The sequence below is a fragment of the Ailuropoda melanoleuca genome, chromosome 5 (assembly GCF_002007445.2).
Source record: "Ailuropoda melanoleuca isolate Jingjing chromosome 5, ASM200744v2, whole genome shotgun sequence".
Taxonomy (NCBI): domain Eukaryota; kingdom Metazoa; phylum Chordata; class Mammalia; order Carnivora; family Ursidae; genus Ailuropoda; species Ailuropoda melanoleuca.
Genome location: NC_048222.1, coordinates 97,896,810 through 97,924,253, shown reverse-complemented (window position 1 = coordinate 97,924,253; position 27,444 = coordinate 97,896,810). Strand labels below are relative to the sequence as shown.

At 38.4% G+C, this 27,444-nt stretch overlaps 1 long non-coding RNA gene across 1 annotated transcript; it reads left to right on the top strand.

Moving 5' to 3' along the window:
* The first annotated feature begins 765 nt into the window (after positions 1-765).
* Positions 766-27,264, top strand: LOC117802411. The gene is made up of 3 exons (XR_004625795.1): positions 766-896; positions 2,758-3,038; positions 27,118-27,264. It is a non-coding gene; the product is annotated as an uncharacterized LOC117802411 (long non-coding RNA).
* Positions 27,265-27,444: the final 180 nt, after the last annotated feature.

Below are 27,444 nucleotides of genomic sequence, written 5' to 3'. Positions count from 1 at the left end.
TAGATCATGACCTGAACCAAAAAGAGTCCGCCATAACCAGCCGCACCACACAGGCGCCCCATAGGTGCTCAGTAAATGTTTTTGAATGAATGAATGAGTTATACAGAATGTTAATGGCCTCAGAATTTTTATAAGACTGTTAATAAGAAATTTCACTTCCATGTGTATTTATGTATAATTTGAGAAGATTACTGGCACTTCATGCTGATCCTTTCAAATTCCAGCACATTAAAATTATTGTAAAATGTTAATTCCTTATGAGTTAATGTCCTTGAATTCCCTAGTGTTTATTCGTTATGGTTCCCTGAGGATGTAGGTCAGCTCAGCACATAACCTCTGTGTCCTTTGGTGAATATGAGTCAAAACAAATCACTCACTAATCCAGTCTCATTTCCATGCTGCAAACTGGTAATTTACACTTTGTCAAATATCAAATGATAAAATCACATGTAAAGTTTTTTTCTGCTCTACTAGCTTAAAATTAGCCTCTAGCATATTATTCCAAGAATTGTCGCTTTTACACCATAACCTCCTAACCATTATTATCATTAGGAATATCATTGTGATAACCAGGTAACATGGTTAAGCGCTTTTGTGCCATCACACTTCTGGGGTTCAGATTCATTCACTAATGGATATTAACTTGTGACTTTGGACAAGTTACTTAGCCTTTCTGTGCCTCGGTTTCCTCATCTGTAAATTAGGATAATGATATGTATCTCTTAAGTTTGTCTGTTTAATTTTTTTTTTTTTTTTTAAGTAAGCTCTATGCTCTGTGTGGGACTTAAACTCATGGCCCCAAGATCAAGCATCGCATGCTGCACTGAGTGAGCCAGCCAGGTGCCTTATGAGGATTAGGTGAAGAATTATTTAGATGTTTTAATATCAGAAACATAGTAAGTACTCAACAAGTATAAGCAATTATTAATCATAGCTAATAATTTTAACTAGACATCCTACCTATTTTAAAATCCTATCTATTTTTAAAATATTACTAGTATCAACGTATTTCAAAATGAAAGTTGAAACTGCAAAGATCCTTTGAGGATGCTTCTGCATTCTCAGAAAACATAACGTGATTCTTCCTGTTATACAGGTTTCTGGGTGTAAAAGACTAAATGTTACTCTCACTGTGTCTAGAATTTTCACAGTAACATAACAGCTTTTTCCAAACTGTCATATTCCTAGAACAAACTTGAATAACAGAATCATACCTTTCAAAACCACTCCAGTACTGATCTCTAGTGAAAAGATAAATCCTCCTAGAAGACAACCTGTCCCATTCAGTCTGCTTACTTAATACAGGTCTTCTGAGTTCTGAAGTCTCCTTGCCTATGTGTAGAAAGACAGACTAAGGAGCATGCACTATGTCTTAGGGCTAAGGACACAATTTCATCTGGATAGAGGGATGAATATTTGCTCTAAGAGCTCTATTACCACTATTTTCATTATTGATTTTTTTGTCTTTTTCCCCTAAGTTTGGAAGGATAATATTAACAGATTGCATCCCCCACCCAATATCCTCTCTCAGTCTCTTTGCTCATTATTCCACCCAAACAAGCAGGTAGGCATTCCGTGCTCTTTGCTTTAAGGAGAAACGTGACAGCAAAGAAAACGGAAAAAAAGAGTCTTTTCCTGGCTTTGGAGTTGGAAAAGGCTTGGCTTTACAGGAACAAGAAAGACTCCTGGCATAGCAAGAGATTTGGACAAAACATTTTTTGTAAGATCATGGCTTTCCACTGGCAAAAAAAAAAAAAATAGTCAAACTCAAACAAACCCATCTCCTACGCTGGAGAATGAGGGAGTTACAGATGGTACAGAGAGGAGAGTAGGAGGGGAAGCAATTGTAGGGCAGATTTCCACTATCCCAGAGATGAGAAGTCTCTGGAAAGTCACATCCCTGGGAAGTCAGCAAACGTCCATAGATGGGTTTATGAGATCTGAGAGTGGAGGGAATGGTGTGCCTGGATTCCCGAATACAGCTTCAGGAAGGCAGCAGGCCCCAGAGAGAATATGGATTAATGGTGTGAGTAGGTAGATGGGAGCTAGACAGACTCCCAAAGATTTCCTATGCCCTAACCTGGAGTGGGAGCAAAACAATATCTCTGTATTCCCAAGTGTACCAGAGAAGAGGAAAGATGGTCTCCATACTTCAAGGGAGTTTGCAGAAGGGAAATCTGAACTCAGTAGAGGCTTGAAGAACTGATGACTGAGGTAGGATGTCTAGTTTCTCATGGGTGCCTATGTAGACAGGTAACTTTGAGAACCACAGCCTCCTAAACCCAAAACTTGCTGCTGCCATATTAGACATTATCAAGTTTAGATCCAATCCCAAGAGGATAAAAGTGAGATACCAGAAATTGGCAAAATTATGGCATTACCAACCCTTTGCAATAGGCAATTCAAAATTGAACTTAAGGTGAGTAATAGAAATAACTTGTGTCTCACACATCCAAGTTCATACCTTCATACGGACATAGATGGTGGATCGTTGAGATCCTAACAGGACCCAGACAAGTTTGAAATAACACCCAACCCCTTCATCACAGGTAGGAAGTCAGAAAGGACACCAGAGTTAGGGGAGAAAGTTTCAGGATCCTGTCTGTTGAGTCAGACTCTGACCGTAAAATTGAAACTCCAAGAGGCTAACGTGTAACTCTTCAAGGAGACAAAATGATTCTGCTCCTAGAGGAAGCGTCTGTGTTGAGATACTAATGTGTAGGAGAGAGGCCTACCTAAGAATCCCTATTCTTCCAGGTCAGAACAGAAAAGCGACTCTCAAGTTCTGCCTACCTGCTAAAATTCATGACTAAGAAGAATTATAATTTTTCTGAGCTAGAACATTGAACCAATCAAGGACACGAGATACCACCAGGGGACAGTAGAGTCTCTGCCACCAACAGAAATCATCACACAAACAGAAATAGTGCAGTGAACTTTGTGCTTGAGAGCTCCCAAAATGATAAGAATCTTCTTCCAGGAGCTGGAAGTGATTTGATCAAAAAAGGATATTGATTATTAATTTACAACAACACCAGGTAAGAGAGGGTTTGTGTGTATTCCTTTCCTGAAGAGTAATAATAAGATTAGTTTTAACTTTTCAGTTGTGAAATGTGTATTTATCTGATAGAAGAAAATCAATGATACAATGATTTGAACCAACAAAACTATTAGTTCAAATCCTTAGTATTCCCTTCCTCCAAAGAAAAAAATTTACATTAATCTAAAAAGACTTCCTTAAAATGGATTTTATGACTATCATAAACAAAAATAATAATAACTAGGACATATTGGTCATTGATATGTGCCAGACTCTCTGCTAAGTGCTTTACTTACTTCATGTTAATTCTCAAAATAACTCTGTGTCAGCAGTAATCTTATTATCCTATTTACTTTAGGAGACAGGTAAGTGCTGGAGACGTTAAGAAAGTTGCCTCATCTTATTCCAAAGCCACTTCCCTATGTACTAGAAAGATAAAACCTGGGGCGCCTGGGTGGCACAGCGGTTGGGCGTCTGCCTTCGGCTCAGGGCGTGATCCCGGCGTTATGGGATCGAGCCCCACATCAGGCTCTTCTGCTATGAGCCTGCTTCTTCCTCTCCCACTCCCCCTGCTTGTGTTCCCTCTCTCGCTGACTGTCTCTATCTCTGTCGAATAAAGAAATAAAATCTTAAAAAAAAAAAAAAAGATTAGAAAGATAAAACCTGACAATCTATCTTTAAACATATAAGGTTTAGATATCGTGTAAGAAACATCATGGCATATAAAGGATCCTTGAGCTCCTCATGGCATTAACACTGGACTTGTTTTGTCCTTACGTAACTTGGCTTTGATCTGGCATCCTAAAACAGATTAGGCTTCTATGCCTTCTAAAAGATATTCTCTATCTATAGACAGTGAAGTGAGAAGAAACATTTTCCCACAGAAAATGAAAACAATAATAAAACTTCTTCCTAATCACTTTGCATGGAGGTTAGAGAGTTGGTGCCAACCTACTGGCATCTCTATGAATTTCCCTAATTAGAGGCAGAGATGGAAAGCAAAAGAAGCTAATAGAAGATATGCAGGTATAAATCCTGGTGACTCCGACGGAGGAATTACATACAGTAGAAGAGTTTATATAGAGAGGGTCTGTTAGGTCCTATTGATTGACAGAGACTTTTGTGACCTGTTAAATAACCCAATGTAGGAATTTTTGTAGGGTTAACTTCAAAAGATTTGCATTTTTTGAAAGACTACTTTGGCTCTAGCATGGAGAACAAAATCAAAGGGAGCCATAATGGAGGTGAGGAGAGCAGTGAGCCAGTTACTAGTGATGAGACATGAATCTAACTTGTACTAAAGTAATGATAGTAAGGATGGATAAAAATTGATGGATGAGAAAGGCATATGGGGAGGGGATATAAAATCAACAGTTCCAAGTAATAGATTGGACATGGGATATGACATAGAAGGATGGATGGAGTGAAAAATGGGTTGACTGGTATGTATACCTGGAAGGTTTAGTAAAAAGAGGACTGATAAACACCCACTGAATTTGGTGACATGGAGGTCTTTGGGGGTATTGCTGAGACATTAATCAATGTCATTAAATCTCTAATGGTATAATTTGGGTTTATTAATATCTTAAATTCATAATATGGACATTTTTTCCCAATAACCAATATTATTTTTAATGTCTTTAAACTTTCTGAAAATAGTAAGTACAATACAGAATTCCTGTAGACATATAAATGTCTTTGGAAAAAGAATTTTTTTCCACGGTGAGATCCAGTACCTCTGGAAGAATGATTTGTGAGAATTAAAAGTAACATTACTGAATATGTACTGTATGCCAGATGCTTTTACATATGTTATAACTTATCTTCTATATCCTAATGTCAATGTCAGCCATTCTAGGTAAGTACTGATTACTGGTGGTGATAGTTTGAAGTTCTCTAAAAAGATGAGTTGGCACATGGAAGTTTTTGAGTCCTCTTTTCTATATCCTGTCCCACCAAAGTTGCTGTGTTCAAACTGAACTCTAGTCTACAAATCCCCACACTCAAATTACATACCCTTTCTTTATTTTTTTTAGAGGTACCGTAGGCTAGAAATATTTAAGGCATCTGACACACAGTAGGTACTTAATAACATTCATTGTCACAATTTGTCTATTCTCACTCCTGTCTTTCAAATGATGTCTCTCAAAGCCACCTCCCTCCTATTCAGGAGCTTTCAAACTTAAATGAAATAGTAATTAATGGGTCTGCCATCTCTAGGTTCTCCCCTAATTTATAAGAGGAACATTAACATGATGGATGGTATTCCTGATAATACCAAAAACACAGAATGTACTTCTCCCCTGGGTCTTTTCTTATATTGACCCTCAAAGCAAACACGCAAAAGAACATATCATTAAGTCATTTTTACAGGCAGCCGGAATGGTGCTGTTTACCTAGGTGTACAGATTTCTAGAATTCAGATTTGAAGGATGGATATATTCAGTTAGGCCATAGGACTTAATGGTTATTATGTTCCTAATGCAATTCTTGCTGACTTTCACTTGTTACCAGCTAAGATTTTAACAGTCTCCCCATTGTAGCTACATAATTGAGATCACTGCTGACAATGTGAAATGAAGGATTTCTATACTGCTGATTAAAGAATAAAAATTTAAGCACCCTGGCTACTAGACCAGTGGGCAGCAAAGAAATGAGGTGGTATTTTTGCCCACAGAAAGAATAGCTCACCTTGTGAAGGAGGAACCTTTTAGAGGGGGTTCGGACTTTTGTCAGTTTGCAACAGTAGATCTATTTGGATTCTGGAAGCCTGTTGGGAGCCCCAGAAATCTGTACTACAGAGCATCATCCAAAGACAGACAACCTTGGCTAGAAAAACCGTGAGGCGGGTGTTTGGATCCCATTTCACAGAGGAAGAAACTGGCTGAGAGAAGCTAAAGAATGTGCCTCTGGGCCAAACTGTCAGAGTGTGCTTGCTTCTAGCTTAGACCACAAAACATACCCTCTTAGGTCAGAAAAAGCATTTCCCTATCGTCTACCTGGATGTTTGGGAACATCTGCCAGTAAGAATTTTGTTTTTATCATTAATGAGGTGACTTGTTGCTTTTGAGAAAAAAGTAGCCAACAGATTCAGATGCTTCTTGAATATTCCCTAAAAGTGATCATTGGGCCAAGCTGTTGGAAGAAGGCTGTGCACTCAGTTATTAAAAAAAAAAAAAAAAAAAAAAAAAAGAATCTTTTAAGCTTAAAATGGGGAATTTAGATCACAGGTATTTATTACACTATGAAATTGGAATTTGATCGAGAAAAACAGAACTCCTCTGTATTCAGATTTTTGAGACATGATAGATAACTCTATATATTTGATTTACTCCTATAGTTAATAAAATACTCAAATGTAATCAAGTGATAACATTTGCTGAAGTACTTTCATTAGAAGTGTAACATCTACAGGAAAAAAACTGATCTTTATTCAGCAAACATTAATGTGTACCTAATACTTGCCAGGCCTGGCGCATAGTTATAAGGATGAAAAATAGAGTTGATGTTTTTAATGAGTTCCCTGTTTGCTAAAAGAGACAGATCATTACAGTATATGTGTATGTAATATAGTATATAGAGGTAGATTCAAGACATTGGGAAAAAACTGGCAGATCCAACTTTGGAAATCTCTAACAGTTTCACAGGCAAGATGCCATGTGATTTAAGTCTTCTTACATTCTGGAAAATACTTCAACAGACTGGGAGATTAGAGTCTAGAGGGATACCTGTTAATATTATATATATAGCATAGCCTAAAAACTGTTCATGTCTAAGAAATTAAAAACCAGAGAAAGTATTATTGCCAAAGTATGGGGGAGAACAAGATATTAATAGCAGAATATCTGATAAGTGTGACAAATCTAGATGCAGAGTTTATTTATAGTCTAAGTACATATAAGTAAAATAGAAGAATTCTCCATTCATTCTCAGTTCATCCAAATTTGCTCAAAACTCAGAACTAAAAGCAAACTCAACTGTAAATAAATAAATGATTCTAAGTATTTCTATTTCTTCTTCAAAATCCAGTAATGTTCAAGAGAAGTTTACATGACACCGCTTACCTCCCAAAACCCTAATTGCTCAATGACTAACAGGAGACATCTGCATTTGTATATGGAAAATCTTTCCTTCTAATCATGGTCTTTGCATAAGTAAGATTTTTTAAATTACTGGATATTTTAATACTTTCGTGAGAAATCTAAATAACAGACCCAGATCGTAAGCCTTCATAGGCTGAGAGAAATGCCTTTACAATTTATAGTAAGACCAATTTTCTTGTTTAAAATTACCCATAAATTATAAAACTTATGGTATATAGATTTTTAAGCAGCTGATTTTTAAAATTTTCTGGATATCTTATTTTAGTGCAAGATAGTTACAATTAAGTTAAAATTTTGTATTAAGTGCTAATATGTATTACATGCTTACTATATGTCATGAGTTTTCTAGATATTTAGATTTATTTTTTTAATTTGTTAATAGGATTTATTTATTTTTAAAAGATTTTATTTATTTATTTGAGAGAGAGAGAGGAAGAGATATAGCAGGGGTAGGAGTGGAGGGAGAGGGAGAAGCAGACTTCCAGCTGAGCAGGGAGTCCAATGCAAGGCTCTATCCCAGGACTCCAGGCTCATGACCTGAGCCGAAGGCAGACGCTTAACCACCTGAGCCGCCCAGATGCCCTTGTTAATTGGTTTGGTTTTGGTTTTTTTGAAGATCTTATATTTAAGTAATCTCTACACCCAACATGGGATTCAAACTTAAAACCCCGAGATCAAGAGTCGCATGTTCTACAGACTGAGCCAGCCAGGCTTTCCCCTATTGATTTATTTTTAAAAAATAAGTTACACATTCAGCGTATAATCAAGGGATGAAAAGGATATAGAGTGAAGAGTTTCCTGGACACATGAAATTCTTAGAAAATTTCCACCAGGAAATTCTAGATTTAGAGGAAATCAGTGCTACTACCTCCTGAGTGTTTTTCTTGAGTATTTCTATGATTATACAAGCAAATATGTATATATGTTATGTGCTTTCCATCTCCTGTTTTTACACACTGTTCTACACTTTCCTTCTTCTGATTACTAATAATATATTTTGGTAATATCTCATTCAATAATAAAGCTGTCTCCTTGTTCTTTATTACAGCATAGTATTTGATTGCATGCGTCCAAAACAGCCCTTTGTAGATGGAAATCTAGGTTTTCCACTCTTTTCTTACTATAACAGTACTGCAATAAATATCAGCATATGGTTATCAATTCGTGCATTTAAAAGTACATCTACTGGGATGCCTGGGTGGCTCAGTCGGTTAAGCGTGTCTGCCTTCAGCTCAAGTCATGATCCCAGGGACTTGGGATCAAGTCCCACATCGGGCTCCTTGCTCAGTGCAGAGGCTGCTTCTCCCTCTGCCTGCCTGCTCATGCTCAATCGTTTTTTCTCTCTCTCTCTCTGTCTCCCTCACAAATAAGTAAATAAAATCTTAAAAAAAAAAAAAAAGTACATCTGCTGGTTGGTATCTGGGTAGTTCAGTTGGTTGGGTGTCTAACTCTTGGTTTTGGTTCAGGCCGTGATCTCAGGCTCCTGGGATAGGGGGCTCCGTTATCAGCAGCAAGTCTGCAAGGAGATTCTCTCTCTCTCTCTCCCTCTCCCTCTGCCCCTCGTCCTGCTTATACGCACACACTCTTGCTCTTTCAAATAAAAAAATAAATTAAAAAAAAAAAAGTACATCTGCTTGATAAATTCCAGCTAGAGGAATTGTTGGCCAAATGTATGTATGTGCATTTGTAATTTTGATAGTTATTGCCAAACTGTTTTATATGGTAGTTTCACCAGTTTACACTCCAAGCAATGTATGAGAGAACCTGTTTCCACCATTTTCTCACCACCCAATATAGCATTACATTTTTTGGTCTTTGTCAATCAGATAGGGAGGAAATGCCTTACTTATGGTTTAAGTGGATTTTCTCTTTAATCCCTAAAGCAGTAAGTAGTATTATCATTATTATTTTATATAAGAGGAAATTGAGGCTTACAGAAGTTAGGTTACTTGCTTGAATTACTTAGATAAAAGGTGGAAGAATCAAGATTAAACTCACCCTGTCTGTCTGGGGTGCCTGAGTGGCTCAGTCAGTTAAGTATCTGCCTTTGGCTCAAGGTCATGATCCGAGGGTCCTGGGGTGGAGCCCTGCCTCAGGCTCCCTACTCAGTGGGGAGCCTGCTTCTCCCTCTCCCTCTTTCTACTGCTTGCCCTGCTAGTGCTCTCTCTCTGTCTCTGTCAAACCCCTATTCTGTCATATACTAGTTCCATTAAGGAACACAGCCACATAGCCTTGAACCTTAAATTCTATTTTTCATAATTGTTTTTGATGATTCGGCACTTAATTCAAAAACTATAACAGTATTTTGCAGTATCTTAGTGTCATAATTATCACTAAACAATAAATATGTATCCTACCTTAAAAAATATCCTAATCCTAGATGCCGGGTGAACCGGCTTTAATGGTCTCATATGACATCACCAATTCTGAAAAATTTCATTCCATCCCCCCAAATTTTGGCCCTCATAATCCATACCTGGTGACCTCGTTTCACAGCTAGTTGAACAAAGAGATGAATTTATACTAATTGGAATAAAACTTCGGTAAACCCAGAATGCTGATGTTACAACAACATGCTTGATGTACAAAAGGTAACATGAGGATTACAATAGCAGTTCTCTTCTCCGCAGTTTAATGTGATTTGCAAATAAGTTCTGGTTTTCCTCATATATTGAACAAACAACCAAAAACCATGTGACTATTTCCTGCCAGCTTTTGGCATTATTGGAAAGAAGGTGGGTGGGGTGGAGGAACTAACTCTATGAGAATCATGTGCTCACAACATTTCAAGCTACAATTTGAAGACATTATGTATGCATTTACTGGGTGTGGACTTTCAGCATGTTACAGGTTAGACCTGTTTGCAGCTCTCAGTGGCAAGTCTGAGGTCTCTGTGTGCCAGCGGAGGTTTCACAAAGAGAGAACAGTGTTACATCAACCTAAGCTCACGGCCATGGAAGTTTGCCTAAGAATCTCCTGAGTGGCATTTCATGTCAATGGAGAAAACAGAGCATTCAATAAATGGTGTTGGGACAAATGGTTGGCCATCTGGAAAAACAATAAAATTGGAAGTATATCTCACATCCTGTACCAAAATGAATTCCAGATGGATAAAAGATTGAAATGTTAAAAAAAAAGAAAGTGTGATAAAAAAAATTATTCCAGGTGAGAGATATGGTACGGCCTTTTGTGGTATGACAGTATACTCAGAATCCATAAAAGAAAATACTGATGAATTAGTCTTCCAATTTTAAAAAATTCTTCATAGAACAACCCACCATAAATAAAGTCAAAGACAAATGACAAACTAGGAAAATTTTATTCTAACTCACATGACAGACTAGGTATTAATTTACATAGCACACAAAGAGCTTCTGCAAATAAATAAGAGAAAGACCAACATCCTTAGAAAATTGGACAAAGGATATGAACTTCCAGTTTTCAGAAATGGAAATACAAATTGCTCTTAAATTGATATTTAAACTCCCTCATAAGAGAAGAAATGAAAATTAAAACTACACTGTGATTGTCAAAAATTCAAAAGTTGTTAACAGCCTCAGTTGGCCAGGTTATGGGGGAAACTTGTATACTCATACATAATTGGTGAAAGTAATTTGGTAATATTTTAACATTTATCAAAACACAAATGCTTATGCTCTTTGACCTCTCAATTTAACTTCTAGAGAAATATAATTTTAAAGATGGTGGTCAGGAAAGGACTCATTGAAAAGGTAAAACCTGTTACCTTTTGAAGGAGTGAGCCATGCTGATATTGTGGGAAGAACATACCAAGCGAAACACCAAATGCTAAGGTGAATTAGAGAAGGTATGTGATAGAAACAGTAAGAGGGCTAGCATGGCCTGAGTAGAATAAGCATGGAGGTAGAATATTGGGAGAAATGTCAGAGAAGTATTAGAACAAGATATGTAGGGTCTTATAGGTCATTTTAAGGGCTTCAACTCTTACTGTAAAGAAGTAGGGAAATCACTGGAATATTTTGAGCAAAGGAGTGACCTGATGTGACCTACATTTTTTAAAAGATCGTTCCAGCTGTCGTAATAAAAACAAAGGAGTAGGTCAGATTCAGTTAGGAGGCTATGATAAGAGGCAAGAGATGACAATGGACTGAAGCAAGATGACCAGACTGGGATTTGCTGACAGAGTCTATTTGGGATGGAGAGAAAGAAAGTACCTAGAATTATTCTAAGATTTTTTTTTTTACCTGAACAACTGGAAAGATGGAGTTCTATCAAATAGAATGGAGAAGTCTAAGAGAGGAGCAGATTTGGAGGAAGGTCATGTGTCAAATTATGGACATGATCAAGTTGAGGTGCTTGTTAGACACTCAAATGGTTATTATGTCAAGCAGTTGGCCATAATGAATTTGGATTTCTTGGAAGAGATGCAGCCTAAAGCTATAAATTAGAAAGTTAGCATGTATAAAATGGTACTTAAAGCCTGAGAACTGGGTGAGATCACCAATGGACTTAGTGCAGATAGAGAAGAGAACCAAAACATAATCCTATAGCACTCTAACATTTAGAGGTAGCAGTGGTAAACAGGAGCCAGCAAAAGAACTGAAAAGGAGCAACAAGTAAGTCAAGGTAATACTATGACAGTGTGGTGTCCTATAATCCAAATAAAGGAAAGGCACCAAGGAGGAGGAAGTGATCAATTTAAATACTACCAATGGATCAAGGGTTGAGAATGGGCCATTAGATTTAGCAATATGGGTCATCGATGAACTTGACACACACACACACAGTAGTAGTAGGGTGAACGTGTGACTGGAATGGATTGAAGAAAGCAGAGAATCAAGCCTCAAGATATGACTACTAGTTTCTAGGAAATACAGGAGAGAAGAACATGCTAGATGACATCATGAGGATGCAAACAGTCAACAACTCCAGAATGTGGAAACTTATACAGGAAAAATGACCTTAAAAAAATAAATATAAATAAATAAATATATATATATATATGGCATGAGAAAAAGGTGGAGGGAAAGTTAGAGAGGAAGAAAGACTTGAATGACATACCAGCCAAATATAATGTGTTTAGAGCCTGATTTGAGTAGATATATTATAAAAAGATGTTTTTGAGACAATATAGGAAATTTAAACTCTGATCATGTATTTAGATTTATTGGATATTAAGTTGGTGTTGTGACTCTCATTTTTTACAGTCATCTGTAGGAAATGTATGCTGAGGGGCGCCTGGGTGGCTCAGTCAGTTAAGCAGCTGCCGTTGGCTCAGGTCATGATCCCAGGGCCCTGGGATTGAGCCACGTCAGGCTCCCTGCCCAGTGGAGAGTCTGCTTCTCCTTCTCCCTCTGCTCCTCCCCCCTGCTCGTGTGCACACGCACTCTCTCTCTCTCTCTTTCAAATAAATAAATAAAATATTAAAAAGAAACTCTCTTCTGAAGCCTTCAATTCCCTCAATGAAATACAATGCAGGGTTATCAGGTAAGAGTGAGGATGAGGGGGAGGTGTTGGAGGTTTGAGAAAGGAGAATAGTTTATCTAGAAGAGTGGGAGACTGAGTGTACCAAGGAGATATGATATGATTGTCAGGCAGCATTTAAAGCCAAATGCAGGGGTGCCTGGGTGGCTCAGTCATTAAGCGTCTGCCTTCGGTTCAGGACGTGATCCCAGAGTCCTGGGATTGAGCCCCGCATTGGGCTCCCTGCTCGGCGGGAAGCCTGCTTCTTCCTCTCCCACTCCCCCTGCTTGTGTTCCCTCTCTTGCTGTCTCTCTCTCTGTGTCAAATAGATAAATAAAAATATTTAAAATAAAGCCGAATGCAATTCAGTGGCCAAGAATTGAAAGTAAGACTAAGCAGCAGGGGTTTTCTCTGGCCAGCTTCCATGAATGGTTTTGCCAGGTGAGTATTAGCAAATGATGGATCACCAAGGGAGTGGCGAGTTGTGTTGTTTAGAATAGAGCTAGGTTACTGTAACAAAGCAACCCAACATTAATTCTGTGACTTAAGGCAGATTTTATTTCAATTTTAAGCAGAAATGACCATTCCAGGCCATTGAGTCTCAGCTTCAAATGATCATTTAGGGACTGAGGGGCCTTCTACCTTAATTTCTCTTTCATGACCTAGGGCTTTTTTTCTCTCAACTAAATCCTGGAAACTGGGTAGCAGGCACACCTTTTCCCAGTTATCAGGAGGGGGAAGGAGAGTGTTAAGGAGCAAGCATTGCCCTTGCTTTAAGGGCCTAGCCTGCAGGCCCCACACATTACTTAGGCTCATATTCTATTAGCAAAATTTTAGTCCTATGGCTACAGTTAAATTCAAGGAAGCCTGAGAAATGTGGTATGTATGGTCAGCTCTGTGCTTAGCTACAATGCTCTGTTTTGGAAGACAAGAGGATAGATTTTAGCAAATAATTAGAACTCCCTGTAAGGAACTGATTCTAATAACTGACCATGCGATTTAATGCTAGGTGATGAGGCTATGAGAGGATCTGAGGAGAATGAGGCATAACTGAAAGGTGGTTGAGTCAAGGGACTGTAGGTCTTGGCAGAAGGAGAAGGCTGTAGGAGTCGGGGAGTAGTGGTACTAGAGGGATGCCTGACATTGAGAACGTGAAGGGGTTACTGTTATAGATAATGCCAAGGTCTACAGTATGATTTCATAGTGAGTGACTGATAAAGAGTGAAAGGCAAAATTATAGGAAGAAGTCAAGGAACTAAGGCCAGGATATTTGAAAGCTGACCAAATGAATATAGAAATTACCTAGAATTATGTTAGGGGCACCACTGGAGAAAGTGACCACGAGTCAGCTGCTAAACTCTGAGAAATAAGGGCAAGTGACAATAAGGGACAGTAAGTGGTATATCTGATGACATGTGGTTCAAAGCTGGGGATTTGGTGGGGGGAGGGTTTAAAAATGGCAATGAGGAGCAAAGAGCACCCTCACTCTGCAGTCGGGTAGGGTGCGGTAGAGATGGTAGAGATAAGGGCCACCACTAGAGAGGGCTATGGGGGAAGGAGGAATCTCCTGGGGAGATTCAGATTTAGCTGGAGTAGGACAGTGAAAGGGGACTTTCGCAGAGCAGGTTGAGAGCATGTAGGAATTTTGCTGCTGACAGACTGGGCATTATAGTGAGCGCAGGGGTCGCATTTTTAGAGTAGGGGAGAGTGGAAGAAGGGAGGAATGAGATTAAGAGCTGTATGGGGATTGGAGTAAAGGAGCTAGAGGATGACCTGGGAGTCCACTGGCTTCTTGCAGTGATGGTGTAAACAGGGATAAAGGGATAATGTGATTAATCCTGATGGTTTCAGGTTAGATAATGTTAGCAAGGCTGTGCCTGTTGTTGGGTAGGGAGGACTAAATTCTGAGATCGCCTATTTGCTCCCACCACAGCACACAAAGCTGGGGGAAGGAGTGGTGTGAATTCTTCCAAAGACTAAGAAAAATAGCTGTCATGTTAAAGGACTTCCCTCTCTTGAGGAAGGGCAGGGCTTTCCTCAGGCTTCTGGATGAAAGCTTCTGATATTTTCAGGTGGCTCCTCAGCTTCACTTTGGGACCACACAGCAACAAGATCAGTGCTTTCCTCACACTCCGCAGGCTCTTTTCATTAAGCTGTGGCAGGAGTCTTGGGTCGGTGGAACTTTCTGTCACAATGAATTCCTGCTGCCTAAGAAGTTTTATTCACTTTCGATTTCTAACTCCAGAACAGAGAGGGTCATGGCTGGTGCAACCTCTCTAGTGCCTCAAAAACGTATGCCTCAGGGGCGCCTGGGTGGCTCAGTCGTTAAGCGTCTGCCTTCAGCTCAGGGCTTGATCCCACGGTCCTGGAATCAAGCCCCGCATCGGGCTCCCTGCTCAGCAGGAAGCCTGCTTCTTCCTCTCCCACTGCCCCTGCTTGTGTTCCCTCTCTCGCTGACTATGTCTCTCTGTCAAATAAATAAAATCTTAAAAAAAAAAAATGTATGCCTCACCAACCCCCCGTGTACCCCTTCCCCAAGTACAGTGACTCTGAGCCCTTTTCCTTTTCCTAGTCCACATCAATGTCTACTGACCTCCATGGCTCTGTCTACAAGGTAACAGGTAGGCAAAGGAGGATGGGAGCAGTTTGCACGGATGATATTCTTTCAGGCAACAGACTGAATGTGAGTGGTTGAAGTGACAGACAAAACGTACAGAAGGGCTCCCCTCAAAAATCCCTTCTCCACCCCTAATACCTCTTAGTCTTTGGGTTTAAAATGTTCCTTATTTAAAAGACTAATTAAGTCTGTAATGTTTAGGCAGCAGACATTCTTAAAAAAAAAAAAAAGGTTAAATTATCCTTGATATTCAATAATGTTTCAGAAAACCTCACAGGTAGAAAAACTTTAGCATTTTTCTCAAAGTCTGAGGAAATCAGAAGCATATATTTATCTCCTCTGGCCTCTGAGTGAATCCATAGTAGGAGAATTTATCTAATATCTAGGTCATTTTGTCTCTTTAATTAAAAAAATATATATGTATGTATATCGAATAGCTTGTCAAATCTGTCCTGTGGTATAACCAAGCCATAATTTGCCATCCATTTTAAGGAATTATAATTCTTTTGAGGCCTTTCCTGGAATATCCCCCAGATTCTTCCTGTTGCATTTCTAGTTTATGAATCAAGCCTTTCATTCATTTATTTATTCAACAAGTATTTCTTTCCTTAGCAACCATTCTAGCAAAGTTTTAACCACTTAGGAGGTTATAAGGGCAATCCAGTCCCAATCCTGTGCAAGTTTATAATCTATTCAGAATAGCAAGAGAAAAAGAATAAGGAAAGAAAGAAGTAAGAGATAGAGGACAAAGAAAGAAGGAATGCATTTAAAGTGGTCAAAGTATTTGTGTTATCTTAAATTCAGAAAGAAATATGAAGAAAACCATAAAACTTTACTGTGGGACATGAAACAAGGCTTGCATAAATGGAGAGACTCGTTGAGATCCTAGATGAGAAAACTCAGTATTGGAGCAATATCAAACATGCCCAAATTAATCTAAAATTCAGTGCACTTCAATAAATATACTAACCCCAAATTTTAAAACTTGACAAGGTGATCGTAAAAACCTTTGGGAACTGTAAATATGAGCCAAAATAATTTTGAGAGTGATGGACTGGTCCTTGACAGATATAAAAATATTCTTTAAATCTATAATAATTGCAGAGCATGATAATTAACTGGAAAGGAGAAAACAAATAGAAGAGAATAAAAAGTCCATTAAAAACAGTTTAGACTTAATGCTAACTTCCAACAGAGGGTTTTCCACATGCTGGACACCAGTCTAATTTATAATGATAGAACACAGTGATTTTTAAAATAAAACTTGGATGGAAAAAATTATAATGCTGTAACAAAACTCCTTGAATTCTCATCTCCTTATTTTGTAAACGAAGTTTCTCAGGATTTATAACTATAAAAACAAACGAAAAGCATAAATAAATGTTGAACCTGTCTCATTCTCACCATGAGTAATCTTTATCCATAGAGTGAGTAAAATTAAATCTACCTCCATCTGTCACTGAGAAATGCATTTACAACACAATTTAATTTTTTGTTTAAGAATTACAAATTTGTTGGGGCGCCTGGGTGGCTCAGTCGGTTGAGTGTCTGACTGTGGCTTAGGTCATGGTCTCAGGGTCCTGTGATGGAGCCCTGAGTCAGGGTCAGCGCTCAGGGTAGGGAGGTTGGGGGGGGGGTGGTCTGCTTCTCCCTCTTCCCCTCCCCCCATTAGTGCTCTCTCTCCCTCTCTCTCAAATAAATAAATAAAATTTTGAGAAGAATTACAGATTTGTTACATTGATAAATTTTGTATTACTAATAATTAAACTGATAAGAGTATTTTAATATTTAGAGCTTTAATTAACCCAGGAATAATCGAATAATCAAAGGTTTTCAAATATAAATGTTTTAAGATAAAATCACGTGGGATGGGGCACCTGGGGGGCTCAGTCAGGTGAGCCACTGACTCTTGGTTTTGGCTCAGCTCCTGATCTCAGGTTCCTGGGATGGAGCCCCACCTCAGCTCCAAGCTCAGCTGGGAGTGTGCTCTAGATTCTGTCTCTCCTTCTGCCCCTCCCCTGGCTCGCTCTCTCTCTCTCTAAAATAAATAAGTCTTGAAAAAAAAACATAAAATCAAGTGGGAGAATTGAAATAGAAATATTGGTTCAAGGATATCAAACAGTGATGCAAAAATTTCTGGCTATTAAAGAAGAGGTGCCACTTTGTTAGACACTTAGATTTCATATGATATATGTTCTTTAAACTGATGTAATATGGTTTAACATTTTTTTTTCCAAAAAATGAAATGTAGTGATATTTAACTCTCATTTACACCTTGACTGGAAAACAATTGAGAATTGTAGCTCAAAGATTAAGCATTTAATTGGGGGTGGGAGGAACAGGAAATGCAGGCTTGTTAAGTAAGCATTTGTAGACAGAGGGTTGCATGAAGGTGTCTTCCTATTATGTCTTGAAAAAGAAGAAGCTCAGGGGGAGGTAAGTAAATTCAGAAGGGGCTGAGAGAAGGATCCAGCTGAAAAGGAACGATGGAAATGAAAATTTCAAACCATTACTTAAACCATCATTTCAGAAAACGTGTTCCCTGAAACATGAGGTTTAAAGAAGTTCTGTGAAAACAATGAAAACAACTTTTTTTCATAGTGATATTTTTCTTTTAAGATGCATCTTTAAAACATCTATATTTAAGAAGTTACCATATATATTGATATAATTGTTTATGTGATTGTTCTACATTAATATGCATTGGGGGAGTACAGCAGAGCAGTTAAGAGGACAGATTCCAGTGCCAGATTAATGAGTTCAGATCACAGCTCAGCCATTCGCTGACTGTGTACAGCTATATAACTTTGCGGGTCAATTTTCTTGTCTGTAAAATAGCGATAATAATAACACTTCCCTCATACTGCTATTGTCAGAGTTAAATGAGATACTGCAAGGAAAATGTTTAGAACAAGGTCCGGGACAAATGCTATGGGTGGCCTTGCTATTATTTTTAAGAAATGGTGTGCTGTACCTAAGAATATCAGAGATGACTTGATATATGAAGAAGGGACATTTGCTATGCAAATGGGTGCATAATCAGCTTAAATAACTAATAATGGTCATGTTGTACATTATTGTCCATACAACAAATACTAACTTGTTAGCTCCTGGTTTGTGATGATTTTTGTGATTGATCCTTTAAAATATTTTATACATTTTATAGTCACTAAAATTTTAAAAATTCATTTCTTTAACTTATTGTATAAAGTTTAAAGAAAAACATAAAATAAAATTTAATTCCTTGTAGCAATTATTCTGAAATCACATTTTGCTGTCTAGTTTAATCCAAATCACATCTCATGAATTCTTGTAATGTTTTATAGAGAAAAATCAGTATTTATTTATTTATGGGCAGCAAAACAAGGTTTTTTGAGCAGTAGCAAAGTGATAGTACAAAGCTCCCAAGGAGGGCAGGGACCCAAAGGGGTTGCCTGAAAAATTAGTTTTTAAAAAGCTAAAAGCCTAAGTTCGAGGAAGGCTGGCTTTCACCATAAAATTACTGAATTTGTTAAAAATACAAGATTGTCAAATGACCATAAATGAACATTTTTTTCAGCCGAATAAATTTAACTATAGATTCAGTCAACGCCACTGGTACGTACTAACGGATTTGTATGAAATTTTTCAAGCTACTAGATTTATATTCAATTTACTGCAGTAGTAATGCACTGGTATTTACCTTGGTAATATACTAAGCAATTGACTAAGAATTTTCCCAATGCTTTCAATTCGTGCTTATGTAATGAGTTCTATGAAGTGTTTAATTCACTGTAACAATAATTAGCTGTGCTTCGACCTTAAATAATTAATGGAATCTCAATTATTCTTGGAAGGAAAGTAGAAGACAGACATAGAATATCAATTTTTAAACTTTTTCGGGTTTGAGGAATCAAAGAGAATCTAAAAAATATGGACTCCTCCCAAAAAACTGCACATTGTTATGAAACTTTATGTATAATTTCAGCAGATCGGGATGAGATTTCTCAAAATATCATCCATGAACGATCTGCATCCAAACTTCTTGAGGTTCTAGTTAAAAGTTCAGATTCCTGAGTCCCACTGCAGACTTACTGGATTGGAATCGCATATGAGCAAGCTCAGAAAGAAGACGTTTAACAATGTCCACAGGTGAGACTATTTAAAAATAAACCCTTTTTTAAAGATTTATTTATTTGTTTGAAAGAGAGAGGGAGAGAGAGAGAGAGGAGGAGCAGAGGGTGAGGAAAAGAGAAACTTTAGCAGACTCCTCACTGAGCTCAGAGCCCGATGCAGGACTTGATCTCAAGACCCTGAGATCATGACCTGAGCTGAAACCAAGAGTGGAATGCTTAACCGACTGTGTCACTCAGAGGCCCCTAAACTATTTTTTTTTTAAAGACTCTATTTTTAAATGTGGGGCTCAAAAAACTCACAACCCCAAGATCAAGAGTCACGTGCTCTACCAACTGAGCCAGCCAGGCACCCCCAAAATAAACTGTTTTTTTAATCAAAGGAAAAAAAAACACACACATTCACATACACACACAAGCACATTCATGTGTATCATTTTAAAAGTCAAATAATACTGCAAGGCTTATGATTAAAACCAGCAGTCTCCTACCCCACCCTTCCCCATGCCCACTCCAAGCACGACAGGTTAACACCCTCAACTTTTCTAGCTAATTTCACTGATAATTTTCCTCCATATCTTTATATGCTTATGTAGCTGTTCCTTGATTTGCCTGTTGACTTCCTGACATTGTGAATAAATACTAGAATATTGCTTCCCAACTCTATTTTTCTTCTTCTAACCCCCAATATAATTATATCGATTTTTTTGTGAAATCAATAGTCAGCATTACATCATTGAAACTATATAAATATTGTTCACTGAGCCAAGTAATGCGTTGCAATCACACCTCTTTTCCTGTATAAGCTTTCCATTTTTCTGAAGTTAATAATTGCCTCATTTTATCATTTGTTTGGTTTTCCATCTACCTATTGTTAATTTTCCCCCAATGTTCCGGCATCTCTGCCATATACTTATTAATAATATGTTCTTTATGCTCAACAACTTCTATTCCATTTTTCTGAGCTACTCTGGGAGCCTTCTTCCCTCCTCCTCCTCCTCTCTGGCCTGGCTGTTTTCTAGAAGTCCTGGGACATTCCTTCCTGCCCCTTTACAACATTCCCTGCTGCTTTTCTTTCTAGGATCTTCTCCTTTATCTTCCATTTTCAGATTTTAATCCCCTATTTTGCTAAAATACATCTTCCAGCTTCCCAAGAATGGAGGTATAATGTGTGTGATCTTGTATATATGAAAATAGTGTGTATTCTATGTTACTTGAGTTACAGTTTAGTTTCATAAAGGATTCTAGGCTGAAAATAGTTTTTCCTCTGAACTTTTAAGGTAGTGCTTTATTGTTTTCTACCATCAGGAGTGGTTAGTAGCAATTCCAATGCTATTCTAAGTCATTCCATTTTTTTGTGATCAGCATTTTTTCTCTGAAAGGTTTTAGAATTCTTTTCCTTATCCAAGGTGTTCTGAAATGTAACAATGACATGCCTTGAAGTGGGTCTTTTAAAAAATTTGTTGTTCTGGGTGAGTCCTATCTGGGAAATTTTATTCTATTATTTCTCTGTTGATTTGGTCCCCTCTGTTTTCTCTGATCCTTTTTTTTTTTTTTTTTAAGATTTTATTTATTTATTTGACAGAGAGGGTGGAGGGGGGAGAGAGAGAGCACAAGCAGGGGGAGCAGCAGGCAGAGGGAGAGGGAGAAGCAGACTCCCCACTGAGCAGGGAGCTCGAAGTGGGCCTTGATCCCAGGACCCTAGGATCATGACCTGAGCCAAAGGCAGACACTTCACCAGCTGAGCCACCCACGTACCCCTGATCTCTCTTTTTGAAACTCATATTAGTAAGTCACTGAATGGACTCTATAATGTTCTCATCCTTCCTCTTCTGTTTTCCATCTTTCCCAAATTTATCATCCAGTGTTTGTATTGAATATTCAATTTACACCACCATAGATTTTATTTTTAAGAGCTCTTTCTTTATGTTTTCCTTTTTTTTGGTCACTTTTTGTTTTTGTTTTATAAATAGATATCCTTTTGTCTCTTTGATGATGATAATCAGTTATGATTTTAAGTCCTTTTCTCCTTGTTTTGCTTCTAATCCCTCCAGATCCCTTTCACTTTTATGTGTACTTTTCTTACCCTGTTGGAGGTATTCATAAAATTTCTAGTGATCCTAAACATTTTACTAGAATTCCCTGTGTAGAGTACTAATTTGGGGAGTTCCCAAGTAGATGCTCTAGGAATGAACCAGCTTTTTACTGGACTCCCCTAGTTGTAAATGTCTGGACAGCTTTTCTCTGTTCTCTGTCATCATTCTTTTTTTTTTTTTTAAAGATTTTATTTATTTATTTGACAGAGATAGAGACAGCCAGCGAGAGAGGGAACACAAGCAGGGGGAGTGGGAGAGGAAGAAGCAGGCTCATAGCAGAGGAGCCTGATGTGGGGCTCGATCCCAGAACGCCGGGATCACGCCCTGAGCCGAAGGCAGACGCCTAACGACTGCGCCGCCCAGGCGCCCCTCTGTCATCATTCTATTTCTCTGGGAACTGAACATTCACTTAATGCCCCCTTTCTGATCCACTGACCAAAAATTGGCTGGGCAGGTTGAGTATAGAAAGGAACCTGGGGGTCTATTTCATATGTGGACCTTTACCTATCCCTCCTATTTTCAGCCTGCACCCGACCTCCCCTTCAGGAACCTGGCAGGTCCCAAACGCTGAGGCTTTACAGAGCCTCTGATGGGAACTGGCCCTCTTCTTCATTCTTTTTTTTTTTTTTTTAAGATTTTATTTATTTATTCGACAGAGAGAGAGGCAGCGAGAGAGGGAACACAAGCAGGGGGAGTGGGAGAGGGAGAAGCAGGCTTCCCACTGAGCAGGGAGCCCCATGTGGGGCTCGATCCCAGAACACTGGGATCATGACCTGAGCCGACGGCAGATGCTTAAGGGCTGAGCCACCCAGGTGCCCCCCTCGTCTTCATTCTTAGGTTTTGAATTCTTCTTCTCTGCTCAATTAATTACTACTCCTTCATCCACTTTCCATCTACCAAACACTTATCCTTGACCAAACACTTATTAAAATCTGTAATCACTGTCTTGCCTTCTTCTTATCTTTGTTCTTTGTAAGCTAATACCTTTTAAAAAATTCTTTTGATGTCATTTTAGAGAGATTTGAAGAAGTGGTGGGGGGGCGGGAAGGGGGAGAGGTAGAGGCCAAATACTCTAGACAAATCACTGTTTTAAGCAGAATTCTAAGGTATTTCTTGGGCAACACACACTTGAGGGCCACTGGCTAGAACATAGTTGAAATACTGGATGACTGCTGACTAAATACACGAACTGATGAATTTACATAGAATTAATGATTTAAGAAAAACAAACTATGATGTTTGTTGAACTGTTGACTGGGGGATCATCAGATTCTGAAATAAAAATTCCTGTCAAACAAGGCAGGAAACAACAAATGTTGGAGAGGATGTGGAGAAAGGGGATCCCTCCTACATTGTCAGTGGGAATGCAAGTTGGTACAGCCACTCTGGAAAATAGTGTGGAGTTCCCTTAAAAAGTTAAAAATTGAGCTACCCTATGATCCAGCAATTGCACTACTGGGTATTTACCCCGGAGATACAGACGTAGTGAAGAGAAGAGCCATATGCAACCCAATGTTCATAGCAGCATTGCTCACAATAGCTAAATCGTGGAAGGAGCCGAGATGCCCTTTAACGGATGACTGGATTAAGAAGATGTGGTCCATGTACACAATGGAATATTACTCAGCCATCAAAAAGAACGATTTCTCAACATTTGCTGCAACATGGATGGGACAGGAGGAGATAATGCTAAGCGAAATAAGTCAAGCAGAGAAAGACAATAATCATATGGTTTCACTCATTTATGGAACATAAGAAATAGCAGGAAGATCGGTAGGAGAAGGAAGGAAGAATGAAGGGGGGTAAACAGAAGGGGGAATGAAGCATGAGAGACTATGAACTCTGGGAAACAAACTGAGGGCTTCAGAGGGGTGGGGGGTGGGGGAATGGGATAGGCTGGTGATGGGTATTAAGGAGGGCACATATTGCATGGTGCACTGGGTGTTATACGCAAGTAATGAATCATGGAACTTTACATCATAAACCAGGGATGTGTACTGTATGGTGACTAACAAAATATAATAAAAAAATTATTAAAAAAAAATTCCTGTCAAACAAACAAATGAATAAGAAAGGGGAAAAAAGGACAGGAAGGAAGATCATAAACATGTTAACTGTAGCTACTCTTTAAAAAATAAATCCTACATTTATTTATTTATTTATTTATTTATTTATTTATTTTAAGTAATCACTACTCCCAACATGGGGCTGGAACTCACAACTCTGAGACCAAGCATCTCATGCTCCACGGACTGAGCCAGCCAGGAATCCCTAACTGTAGCTATTTCTATCTATCTTTGGATGTATTATTATATTCATCTTTGTACTTTTCTATATTTTCTAAATTTAATGCACTGTGGATCATTATTTTTTGAGTGTGAATGAGTGTACGGGAGAAAATTTCTGTGCCTTTCCCAATACCTCACCTATGGAGGTGAAATAAAGTCCACAGATTAATTGAACAAGCTTTTACTGAGTGCCTAGACCAAAGTTACATATCTCAGAGGCAGTAATAAATAGGTAAATATTTTCTGAATCATGATCTGAAAAAGAAACTGTTTTTGAAAAGTTTAGAAGAAGGAAGTATCTTGTGGGCATTTTTTAAACTGAAAAGCAACCGTGTCTTATCAACATTTTTACATTTACTTTGTTTAAAAACAAAAACAAAACATGTATCTGGTGCTTATCATCTCCCAGATTCCACACATGGAGTTGGAGATCAAGAATCCACAGTCTAGGGATGCCTGGGTGGCTAAGTCAGTTAAGCATCTGCTTTCAGCTCAGGTCATGATCCCAAGCTCCTGGGATCAAGCTCCCCAGCAGGCTCCTTGCTCAGCAGGGAGCCTGCTTCTCTCTCTGCCTGGGCAAGTGCGCTCTCTCTCTCTCTCCCTGACAAATAAATAAAATCTTACAAAAAAAAAAAAAAAGAATCTGTAGGCTAGACTAAGAATCCTTAGTGATGGTGTGGTGGGTTCTTGAAAAACACTCAGGGAAAATACAGCTGCCTGCATTTTATCATGTATAAATGAATGCATATGTGGCCAATTCTCTTGGTTTTTTACCCAACAGTCACTTTACCCACTCTGCACTTCTCTTTGTTAGATCTTTGATTTTGTTCCAGTGACTTCACCCTCCCCACATGTGATTTAGGAAATCTCCCCATTAATCAAAGCTAATCATGGTAAAGCCATATTTCCCTTGCCAATGATGAAATTCTGTAGAGCTTCCGAGAAAGTAAGACACATGGGAAGAGACCACCCCCATCTTCTGTTGAATGTTGTTCCATCTGCACAGAATCCCAGGAGCTTTGATGACCATATTGCTATCAGCCTGAAGAAGAATCCCACATGCAGAGGAAAGTTGAGCCAAAAGAAACCTAGAGAAGAAGCAGCATCAGAACTCTGATGTACCATGCTTGGACCCTGACCTTTTGACCCCGACCTTTTGTTTTCTGACAGAAAACATCCCTTCATTGTTCTTTCCAATTTGGGTTGGAGTTTCTGTTACTTGCAGCAAAAGGCATCCTAACTGATAGAGTATGCTTCGTTTCAGGAAGGGGCTTTGGTGCAAGGGCTGATGAGAGGAATAGCAGCTGGCACTAGTAAATGTTAGGCAAATTAGACAGACAAAATCCACACCTGGGGTGGGATTCTCTGCCAAATGAATTTGGTCATGCTCAGGCAAAAGGGCTTCAAGGTCAAACCAGGAAATTAGGAACAAAAGTGTAAGCCCCATGAACGATCAGTTTCCTAATGGGGACTTAAAATTGGCCAGCAGTGATCTGTTTTTCCAACCAAAGTAAGTAAGCGGAAAAAGTTCAGGAAGTTTTCCTCATCTAGTGATTATTACAGAGAATTCTTTTGTGAGGGTCTAGAGCTTACATGCAGTAGGGACTGTGAACTTCATTCATTCATTGGCTCATTCATTCATTCATTCATGTAGTCAACAAACGTACTTTTGAGAAGACACCATGTGCCAGGCATATTAGTCAACAAGACAGACATAGTCTCATGACCTAAAGGAATATGTTTGTCTGGTGGGAAACAAAGGTGCTATATATTTATTTATTGGTTAATTATAAATTGTGATCAATGCTTTATTTTATTTATTTTAAGATTTTATTTATTTATTTGACAGAGAGAGGGCACAAGCAGAGGGAGTGGCAGGCAGAGGGAGAGGGAGAAGCAGGCTCTCTGCTAAGCAGAGAGCCTGATGCGGGGCTGAATCCCAAGACCCTGGGATCATGACCTGAGCTGAAGGCAGAAGCTTAACTGACCAAGCCACTCAGGCACCCCTGATAAGTGCTTTAAAGGAACAGAAAATGGTGCTATAACAAACACTGGAGGGAAAAAAGAGTCCTTAATTAAGAATGTAGACTGAGAGAGTCAGACAATCAATGTGGGTAAGTGACATTAAATTGAGAACTGAAAGATAAATAATTATTCAGATGGAGTTGTGAGCTGGAGGTGGGGGCATTCCTGGCAGAGGAGGCCTGATGGAAGAAATGAAAATACACCAGTGCGGCTGGAGGATGGCAAGTGAGTGGGAGGGGGATGTGAGATAAGTTTGGAGATGGAGGGAAGGACCTAATTATATAGGAGGTTATGTGAAGAATTTTGGATTTTACTAAGTGAGACGAGAAGCCACTAAAAAGTTTTAATCAAAGAAGTGACAAGAAACAATTTATATTTTTAAATGATCCCAATGGCAGCTGCATGCAGAATAGATTTGAGGTGGGGCAAGAAAGTAACCAATTACAACTATTGCAGGCAGGAGATAAGGCTGACTTGGACTAGGGTAGTACCAACGGACAGGGAGAAAAATGGATGTGAGAAATATTTTGGATGAGGAGAGAAAGCAAAAGGTTAAGGATGCTTCCTAGGTTTCTGTTGTAAACAAATGTGTAAAGGCAGGTGTTATAAATGTGTAAAGAGGAAAAAGGCAAGAGAAGCAGGCTTTGGAACAAGAAACGATTGAGAGTTCAATGTGGGATGCCTGTCAGTTATCCAATTGGACACATCAGGTCAATAGCTGGTTATAAAGATCTAGAATGGAGGTAAAAGGTTAGGTATCGTCAATATATAGATGGCATTTAAAGTCACAGGAATGGATGAACTTATCTAGGGAGAGGGATAGTACGAATGAGAGGAGGAGAAGAAAAACCCTGAGTTTCATATTTTAAAGGATGGGGAGAGGAGGACCCTCCAGAAGAGACTGAGGGTGTAGCTGGTCAGGTTGTTTAAAACTAGAAGAGGTCTATAGTACTAAAAATGAGGGTTTCAAAAAGGAGGAAATGGTAAATTATATGATTGCAAAGAAGACAGGAAAATGTCCCTTGATTTTGGCATCATGGAGGTCACTGATTGCTAAAGTGAGATTATCAAGTGGATTGAGTTCTGCTGCAAATATCACAGAATCAATTTACTGTGGATTAACCCTTGCACCATCAAGAGTCCATTGGATCCAATTTTAGAGTTTGAGTTTCTTTTCTGAATGGTCCCAACTATTTATAAGGATGGATATTTTATGAGTTTTCCTAAACTCCTATTTTTCCCCAAAACCAAAAAGTAAATGTACTTAAAAAATGTAATAACTTATTCTGTTTTGCAATTACCATACGGGTACATTGAAGATTTTCATAATTTATGGGATCTTAGTGATCTTAATTTTCTTTAGCTTTAACCATTTTGCTGTATTATCATTCTAGGAATTATTTCAACATTACTCAACAACAATTCCCCATTATGCTAGAGAAGACAACATAAGAAGACAACAATTTGGAATTGCCTAGAACATTGATTCAATAGTAAAACAAATCATCACTATTACATCATTCTTGTATTATCTTATTATATTGTCCAAAGCACTACCTCATCTTTTAAGAAGGTATAAAAAAAATCTGGAAACATTATCTTTGTAGTTTTTTATTAAACCTTTTATTAATCACTGGTGAAAATTCAGAAATTTCATGTTTTGTTCCATAATGGCAAAGAAAAGAAAACTGATAGAAGAAAACACTTCAAAAGTATTAGAA